The sequence below is a fragment of the Cnephaeus nilssonii genome, assembly GCF_951640355.1.
Source record: "Cnephaeus nilssonii genome assembly, chromosome: 7".
Lineage (NCBI taxonomy): Eukaryota > Metazoa > Chordata > Mammalia > Chiroptera > Vespertilionidae > Cnephaeus > Cnephaeus nilssonii.
The window spans coordinates 101,545,349-101,554,975 of record NC_137078.1 but is presented as its reverse complement, the minus strand read 5'-3'; positions in this window follow the sequence as shown (position 1 = coordinate 101,554,975).

Here is a 9,627-nt window from a genome sequence, read left to right as displayed (position 1 = left end):
GGCTCCTGCAGGAGGCCACCCATCAATGTGTTTCTCTCACATCGATGTTTCTCTCTGTCTTTCCCTCTCTCTTCCACTTTCTAAAAATCAACGGAAAATATCCTCGGGTGAGAGTTAAAAAAAAAAGAATAAATAAACACGGGGTTTCCGAGGCTGGAGCGGGCGGTTTGGGAGGAGGATGAGAGATGGCGGCTCCTCCTGGGGCCACACGTCAGACAAGGGGACAGGACACAGCCGTGCCCGCCCCCCACTCTCCGGGGCCCGGACCGTGTCGTACACAGACCTGCAGCAGCCGGTGGGTGCCCAGGCCGGGGTGGGCTCAGGCCCGGAATGCCCCCTGGGTCAGGGCACGCTGTCTCCTTGGGTGCTGTCATGTGCTTGCCCGCCGAACACCTTCTGGCCCACTGCCCTGACCTGTGTGTGACCCCTGCCTCAGTTTCCCCATCTGTGAATGGGGAGGCTGCCCTAGGTGGCACCTCAGGGCGTTCCTTTCGGGACAAAGGTTCCCCATGCCTGCCACATGCCCGCTCTGCCAAGTACAGTGAGATTTAGTTAATTTAAAAAAAAATTTTTTTTTTTTTACTGATTTCAGAGAGGAAAGGAGAGGGAGAGAGAAACATCAATGATGAGAGCGAATCATGGATCGGCTGCCTCCTGCACACCCCCCACTGGGAATGAAGCCGACAACCTGGGCATGTGCCCTGACCGGGAATCAAACCGTGCCCTCCTGGTTCATAGGTCGACGCTCAACCACTGAGCCACGCTGCTGGACAGGATGATGAGATCTTTATTTTCGATGGGCCCTGCTCCTCCCACCCCTCCCCCTCCCCCCTCCTCCCCCACCCCCCTCCTCCACTCCATCCTTCCCCCCACTCCCCCCTCCTCCCACCGCACCTGCAATAATGACGGTGCGTCCGGAGCGAGAGCCGCTTTATTTTTATTTTCATTTTATTTCCTCCTGAAGTTCCATGCCTCCCGAGCACCCCGTGTGGCGATGCCACTTGCCGGGCAGGAGCGCGTTTGTTGGGGCTGTCACTCACGGCGAGCCCCGGACGGAGTGACACGCGCCTCTCATTTAAAGGCTGCTGGACCCGCGTCGCCGTGCAGACCGCGCTGGGCACCCGCGAGGACAGCTCTCTGCAAATTGCTGCCGGCGCGTGTGCGCCCTAAGTGACCACCGAGCTTCCTCTACTGGAGAGGCTCCCCAGGGCTGGCGTGGGGCTGCCCCGCCTCCCAGCATCGCCCTGCCAGGCTGGTTGCCAGAAGCCAGCCGGGGGCGTGCCCCGCTGGGCAGAGGCCTTGAGGAGGGGATCCTGATGCCGAGCTGCAGGCCGGGGCCAGGACCCAGCAGTGATCCCAGCAGGTGGCAGAGGGAACACAGGAGTGAAAGCCAGGCGGGCCGAGTTCGAATCCTGGCCCCGCGCCCCGCAGCGAGCTTCAGCTCCCCACCTGTGACCGGCTAGCGGGCCCCACGCCTCTGGGTGCTGGTGGGAGCGACAAGGGTCCAGGGCAGACGCAGGGCTCGGGACACGCGGCTCTGGTCCCGGGATGGCGTCTGCCCAGGCTGCGCGGCTCACTCAGCTGCGTCTTGGGTTCTAGGCCGGCAGCGGGCGGCATTGGCCCCCCCAAAGGGGAGGGGCTTTCTCGCTCCCCGAGTCCTGGGGCTGGGCCGCTGGCCGCGCACCTTCTCCCTCCTCCACGGGCCTGTGTCTCCCCAGGGAGACGCCTGTTTCAGCCGCTTTATCGGGAAGCCAGGCAAAAAGCCGTAAAAATAGAACCTGCCGGAAACCAGTGCCACGGAGGCGCCGGGACAGGACAGGTGTCTGCAAACGGCCACGGAGGAGGGTCCGCCGAGGGCACTGGGCCGTCTGCAGCGGACAGCGTGGGTCAGAGCCTCCCACGGCTGCTTTCCTAAGGACGGGCGCTCCGGACCTGTGGTGGGGCCCCGTCCCGGTAAACCCACAGGGAGGTGAACGGGAGTGAAAACGCACGGACACACCTGCCCCGGGAGCGTCGCAGCTCAGCCCCGCCCACCTCAGCCGTGCCAGGAGCGCGCCCAGCCTCCCGCCGGCAGCCATCCGGCACAACACGCATTTCACAACCAAGTGTTCAAGTGTTGACTATCGCATGCGATTTATTGAGCTCAGCGGTATCCCAGCACGCCGGCCACACGGTGATTGCAGAGTGTGGGGTGTGTGTCCGTGATTGTGTGGCCGGCGGGAGCTGTGGCTCGTGGCCCCGGCCCAGCGCCAGGAGAGAGCGCCGTACAGCTAGCTGCTAGCGGGAGGGGTGGTGGTGGTGGTGGTGGTGTTGGTGGGGTGTCTCGAAGTATGGTTTCCAATGAACGCCTATCGCTTTACCACCATCGTAAAGTTGGCAAATTGTAAGTTGAACCATTGTACGTCGGGGAGCGCCTGCCGAGGAAATCTTTCCCCGGCTGATTTGTGGGTCACACGAACTTGCTAAATGTCACCCTCCTATCTGCTTCCTTTTCTTTCTTTCTTCTCTTTCTGAGCCCATCCCTCCTCGGCGACTAAGCGTTTCCCAGGAATGACGGGGACCAACTCGGGGTATCTGCAGGGACTCACCCCAAGCTGCCTGAGGCCAGGACAAGGGAGTCACGGGCTCCTGGACTGGAACGTGGGGCTTCCCCTCCTCAAGGCCTCTGCCCAGCAGGGCACGCCCCGGGGCCGGCTCCCCGTGGGAGGGGGAGGGATGGGGAGACCAGCATCCTGCCGGAGCTGGTCCAAGGAAAGTGGGGGTGCGGTGAGCCGTCCCAGACCCCACCTGTGCCTCCCGGTGCTGGTCTTGTGCCAGGTCAGGGGCCAGGGCTGCTCACAATCTCCCATCCGGGGACCCTCCAGGCCTCTGTCCTTAGCTTGAGGGAGAAAAATCCCAGGACAGGCCTCTCATTGGGCAGCTCAGGTCACATGCCCACCCAGTGACCAATCACTTGGCCTCAGGTTTTAAGTGCTGAGGGACACTCCCCACCCACATTGGGCGATTGGGCCCTGCCAGGGGCAGGACAGAGGAGGTGCAGAGGTGGGGGGGGGGGGAGGAGGAGGGGGAGGAGGGGGCCTAGTGTCTCAAAGAATAGACTCCTGGAAGCACAGCCTGGGATCGCGCTCTGCCGGCTCCCCGCGAGCGAGCAAGGCCGCAGCTGGAGTGGCTCCCCTCCACGCTCACAGAAACACCCGCGTTTATTTCCGCCCCTCCTGTGGGAGGGAGTGTGATTAGCTGGCAGAGCAACATCCTAATGTTCTTGGCTGGAAACCAAGGCTCTCGGGGAGAGCGTTCAGCCTCTTCAAGCCCATGTTTCCACACATCCGTGTGCCCTGCTGCTGCGGTGCGGGGGGGGGGGGGGGGGCGGGGGCGGGAGGGGCAGCCCACAGGCCGGAGACCAGCGCGGGGCACTGCCTGCCGCGGAATCCCGCACACCTTCGCCCACGGGGTCCTGGCTGCAGGGGTGCTTTGCTGTGTGTTTTTTTTAAAAAATATATTTTTATTGATTCCAGAGAGAGGAAGGGGGAGGGAGAGAGAGACAGAAACAACGATGAGAGAGAATCATGGATCGGCTGCCTCCTGCACACCTCCCACTGGGGATCGAGCCTGCAACCCAGGCATGTGCCCTGACCTCCTGGTTCATAGGTCGGCGCTCAACCCCTGAGCCACTCCGGCCGGGCGCTCTGGTTTATTTCTGCCTTCCTGTGTGTGTGGGTGGGTCTCAGGGGGGCACACGGAGGGCTCCCTCTCTCCCCAAGCCCCCGGGGACTGTCTGGAGAAGGAAAAGCAGGAGGGAAGGGGATGGATGGGCACCTGGGTGCCACCCCACCCGGGTCCCTGGCCTTTCTCTTGGTCCTGGGACTTGGGCCGGAGGGAGAGGACTGGGTCTGTGCTCCCCTCTGATCTTCGAAGACAACGCGGGGGAGCGGCGGGCATGGGAGGCTGAGGGGGGGTGCCCTGCATGGACAGAGTTCACACTTGAGTGTCAGAGACTTAGAGACCCGAGGGTGGGGGGAGGGAGGGCGGAAAGAGCTGATGGATCCGCGAACCGAGCCTGTTTTCCACCCGCCACACAATGGTCTAATCAGGTTCCTGGGTTTTAATAAGTCAGCAGGTCCAGCTGTTTCCCCTTGTATGTTACAAATGTTAATTATCTTCTAATTACTTATCAGCCGAGGCTGCCTGGCAACCAGCGCCCCGAAGCCGGGCCAAATGAGTCCGGAGCGTCAGAAAGGAGTGGATTAATCCACGCTGCTCTGGCAGCGGCTCCCGGAGAGTTCTCAGGGCCCGAGGGCTTCTTTTTATCCGGTTAATATTTTTTGGGGAGAGACACCCGGGGCAGGTGCCATGGGGACAGGCAGAGCCGAGCGCCCGGAGTCTCCCGGCAGCCCGACACCGACTGTGTTGGCTCATTTCATTCAGGGGCTCAGCCACGCAGCACCCGGGCCCGAGGGTCATGAGATGCAGGCCTCGTGCCGGAAACAGGAGGGCAGGCCCGTCTCCAGGCAGCTGGCTCCTGGGGCTCCTCCAAGGCCCTGCTCCCGCTTGCCCCTTCTCCCGGAGCCACCGGACACCTGCTTCCCTGGCCCTGGTCAAGCCAACGGGGCGGCACGTCTCCAAGCCGGGCCTTTGAACCGTTGCCCCTCCAGGTGGCCGTGGTGGGAGGGTGTGCTGGTGACCACGCGAATGCCTGCACTTGTGCCTTGACAGACCCGGGGCCTTGCCGCCATCTCAGTCTGTATTGTTATTGATTTCAGAGAGGAAGGGAGAGGCAGAGGGAGACAGAAACATCGATGATGAGAGAGAATCATTGATCGCAGCCTCCTGCACGCCCCCTCCGAGCCCACAGCCCGGGCCTGTGCCCTGACCGGGAATCGAACCGTGACCTCCTGGTTCCCAGGTCGACGCTCGACCACTGAGCCCCACCAGCTGGGCAGCCATCTAATTCTAGTTGGTGGTCAGACCCTCTAACGTCGGAAGAACAGCACCTGCCACGGAGGTGCCTCCCTCGGAGGGAGGGCAGCGTGCCTGCGGGCTGGCGTCTCCTCCCTGCTCATCACACCTGCCTGGCGGCGGGATTCGGCAGGACGTCGTTCTTCATGGAAGGACCTGCCCGGTCACCTCCCTGCGGAGGTGCACTCAGTCCCCCTGCAGCAAACCCTGCTCCGGCCTCCTGCTCCGAGGCCCTTTGCTATGCGTGAGGAAGGAAGATGGGGCGTGAGGTAAACCAGGTGGTGCGGTCCTTGGCCGGGCAGTGCCTGCGGCTCTGCAGGGAAGGCTCCCTATTTTCCGCTGGAGTCGAGGTGGCACTGATTTCTGTGGAACCCGTGGGCGCCAGGCAGTCCTTCCAGCTGCACAGCTGGACGGGCAGGGGGGCACTGTGGACAGGGGCTGTATTTTGCAAGATCCTCGCAGCATCTGTAGCTGCCCTGTGTGTTCATTCATTCATTTATTCATTTGTTCCTCTTTTCATCTACCTAACCCACATCCACCCATCCACCCATTCTTCCATCCATCCACCCACTTATCCATCCATCCATCCATCCATCCATCCATCCATCCATCCATTTATCCATCCATTTATCCATCCATCCATCCATCCATCCATCCATCCATCCATCCATCCATTTATCCATCCATCCATCCATCCACCCATCCATCCATCCATCCATTTATCCATCCATCCATCCATCCATCCATCCATCCATCCATCCATCCATCCATTCTTCCATCCATCCATCCATCCATCCATCCATCCATCCATCCATCCATCCATATATCCATCCATCTATCCATCCATCTATATATCCATCCATCCATCCATCCATCCATCCATCCATCCATCCATCCATCTATATATCCATCCATCCATATATCCATCCATCCATCCATCCTCCTACCTGCCCTCCCACCTAAGAAACACCAAGTACCAGCCTGCCATGTACTGTGATGCTTGGACTGTCCACTCCTGAAGGATCAGGGGATGGGGCTGTACCTGCTGTGGTTCACTAGGGCTGTCCCCCAAAAGTATAAACACGAGTGACAGACAACAGAAATGGGTTCTCACATTTTGGAGGCTAGATGTTGAGGTGAACTTTTAGCAGAGAAGGACATCTGTCACGAAGAGTCCTGGATGGGCTTGGAGATGTCCTGCTCTCTGGCCCTCGGCCCGGAGCCCATGATGGAGGCCAGCCTGCTCCTCGCTCTCCTGCGGAGAACCCCAGGGCACGCAGCCGCCCATTCCACACAGACGCTCCCAACTTGCCACCGCTCCAGGCACCCTCCAGCGACGACTCTCTCTGCAGTGGGCTGCCACCTGCCCCCGCTGGCTCCTGTCCCCAGTGGCCTATCACCCACCAGAAGCCCTCTCGTCCTCGGCCCCAGGGCAGCGCTGCCCACGGCCTCTGTCGCAGACTCACGCCTGGGCGTGTGCTGACTTTGTCTGTCCTGCACGCTCTTGGGGACATGCGTCAGACCTCCTGGGGTCTCGCGTCCTGCAGGTGAGGGAGGTGCCCACCTGGTTCTTGGGTCGATGCTCAACCGCCGAGCCACGCGGCCGGGCTGGGATCTCTGTCTTTACTCTGCTCCTGCCGTTAGTTACATGTTAGGACTTAAGTTTCATGCTTGATTGTCCTGCTTTTGTTTCCCGTGTGTGGCTTTATCCCGCCGTCCTCCGCGTCCCCCCGCCGTTCTCTGCATCCCCCCGCCGTCCCCCCGCCGCCCTCCCCGTCCTGGAACAGCTCCCGGTGCCGCCTGGCTGGTTTGTTGCGTTGTCGGGGCACCTCTCCACGGGCGCGTTCTGGCGGCTCCCCCAGGGACTCCAGCCGGCGGGGTCGCTTCCATAGTTGGCCGAAGCGTAGAGGCCTTCCTGGTCGAGGCCCCTTCGCCGCCCCCCCCCCCTCCCCGTTCACGACATAACGGTCGGTGGTCGTGTTTCCTCCACACCTGAGTGCCCAGCCACAGGGCGGAGCTTCGCTGGGACTCGCATGTCACTGGGAACCTGATTGCAAACCACCACCGCCTGTTCTTCCCCTTGTCGCTCCGTCTGTCTGTCCTTCGCCGCTCACGTTCCCGTTCCTCTCCTCACGTTGTCTGTCTGTCTGTCTAGAGAACTCGGGCCCTTCTGCAGGGGGCCGGTGGGTTCTGGTTCCGTGTTTTTCCCACCTGGGCCTGCGCTGCGGCTCTTCCTTCCACGAAACAAAGCGTCCGTGTTCGCACGTGGTCCAACGCGTGGGAGGGCTCCAGCGGTTTTGGGATGAGACTCAGGCGAAAGCCAGACACCAGGGGGTGCAGAGGGCCCCCCAAAGGCCTTTGGGCTCCACAGGCTCCGAGTCCTGCTTGAGGGGGAACCTTTGTTAGAGCTCCTCGCCCAACCCAGCCTGGGGGCCGGCAGCCTGCGGAGGGGAGCCAGGTGTGGCCCCTCTTCCCGTGAGCCTCACCTCCTCACCCGGAAGTGGTTCTGCAGGAAGTCACAGAGCTGAGGGTCTGCGCGGGCAGGACCGCGGCGTGCAGGTCGGCAAGGGCTGGGTCAGGCTCCTCCGGCCCACGCGCTGTGCGTGTCACCCTCTCGCCGGGCGGCTCCTGCGCGGCCTGGAGGGAGCGGCCACCCGCTGGGTTTGCATCTGGAAGAGGCGCTGGGAGCCCCGAGCTGCTGCTCCACCAACTCGCGGAAGAGGTGCCCCCCTCCCCACCCCCGCTCCGCCAGGGCCGGCGTCGGCGGTGCAGACAGAAGCCCAGGAGAGGTAGGTGCAGGGGCCGCGAACGCAGGCGGGGGAGTTGGGAGCTCGCGGTTGTTCCACAATAAGGGGTTACGGTGGAGAAACGGCGTCGGCTGGTCTTGGAATGGATGGAGTGAGGTGGCTCTGAAGGTGACTGGGTGAGACGCTGGAGGGAGGTGGGAGGCGGGAAGAAGGGGGTCCCTGGGTTGGCTCCGTCCAACACTCGGAGCGGGAGCCGGTCCCCGGACGCCGAGGGCACGTGGCTGGTCTGCCGTCGCCTTTGTCCCCAGGGAACAGTGTCTGGCTGTGAGGTTCTGGCTGACAGCTCTCTGCGCTGAGCCCACGAGAACCAGGGTCCGTCCGCCCCCGCGGCGTCTAAGGAAACTGCTCTCCTGCGGAGTTTCCTCCTGTGGACAAGGGCCCTTCCTCTGGCTGCTTCCCAGGCGTGTCTTTGTCTTGGGTTTTCAGAAGGTCGACGATCACACGTCGGCTTGGGTTTCTTGGGGCTCATCCCGTGTGGGGTTTGTGATGGTTGATTGTTGTCAGTGTGTCCGGGTCACGCTGCCCAGGCACGTGGCCAAACATTGCTCTGGATGTTTCTGTGCTGGTGTTTGTGGATGGTTAACCCTGAACCCTGGGCACTGGGAATGAAGCAGACGGCCCTCCTGGACGTGGCGGGCCTCACCTTACCAGCTGGAGGCCGGAGCTGAGCAAAAGACGCCCTTCCCCGAGGAAGAGGCGGGTCTGCCGCAAACACCTGTGACTTGAACCGCAGCACCGGCTCTTCCCTGCTCTCCGGCGGCCGAGCACCTGCTGGGTTCCCTGCAGGTTGCCCGTGTGCTGGGCGTGCAGCGGGGAACAAGGCAGAGCCCGTCTGTGCCTGCAGGGGGCGTGCTGACTCTCACAGAACGGAGACGGGAAAGGGGTCCCCAAATACACAGGAGAGACCAGGCAGGAGGAGGGAGGTCGGTGATCAAGGTAGGCTTCCCCGAGGAGGTGACATTTCAGCTGAGGGGATCGAGGAGCCCGTTGTTCGAAGGCAGAGGGAACAGCACGTGCAAAGGTCCTGAGGCAGGACTGAGCTTACGGAAGGAAGGGGGCAGAGTGGGGGGAGCCGAGGGAGTGAGGGGGAGGCAGGGACGGAGGGAGGCCACACGGCGTGTCGGGGAGCCTGCCCTGAGTGGGATGGGACCCAGGAAGGGTTTTGCGCAGGGCAGTAGCTGTGTCTGATTGTTTTTAGAAGGACCCCACTGGAGGGATCCAGGAGGGATGGAGGGGGGAGTGTGGTGGCGGGGGAGGAGGCCGGAGAAGTAGGACCAGCCTTGACTGGCTTCCATGGCAGGCCCGGGAAAGAGGGAGGGAGGCTTGGACCAGGATGGTTGCCACGGCAACGCGAGGCAGGTAGGAGATGCATTTTGGAGTTGGAGGGCTTGGCCCGGCCAGCTCGGCTGGAGGCCCCAGGACTTTTCACATATGACAGGCTAAGGCGGAAGAAGCCCTGAGCGAGCCCGGAAGCCGCGGTCTTTCTGAAAAAGGACACGTTCCCGCCTCCCGATGGGGCAGCCGAATGCCCGTCGCTCCCCTTCCCACCTGCGCTCATCCCTCGCCCGGGAGGGCTCGCCGTGTGGCCGCGGACTCACTCTGCTCCCGCCTCCCCACCGGCGTGCGGCTGGCAGCTCTGCCCACCCCGGGGGCACCTCCTTGTCGGCGATGGGCGCCGATGAGACGAACCCAGGCCACGTGGGCCTTGGTGGGTGGTCCAAACTCCAGGCCGAGGGCCAGAGGTGGCTGTCCTGGGCCCCCAGTGCCCACCCCGCTGTGGATGAGCGTGCCCTGAGTGGGGAGCTGGTGAGGGTGGGGTTGTGGCCGAGACCCGGGCTGCTGGGCGGCTCCTGGCCTCTGAGCC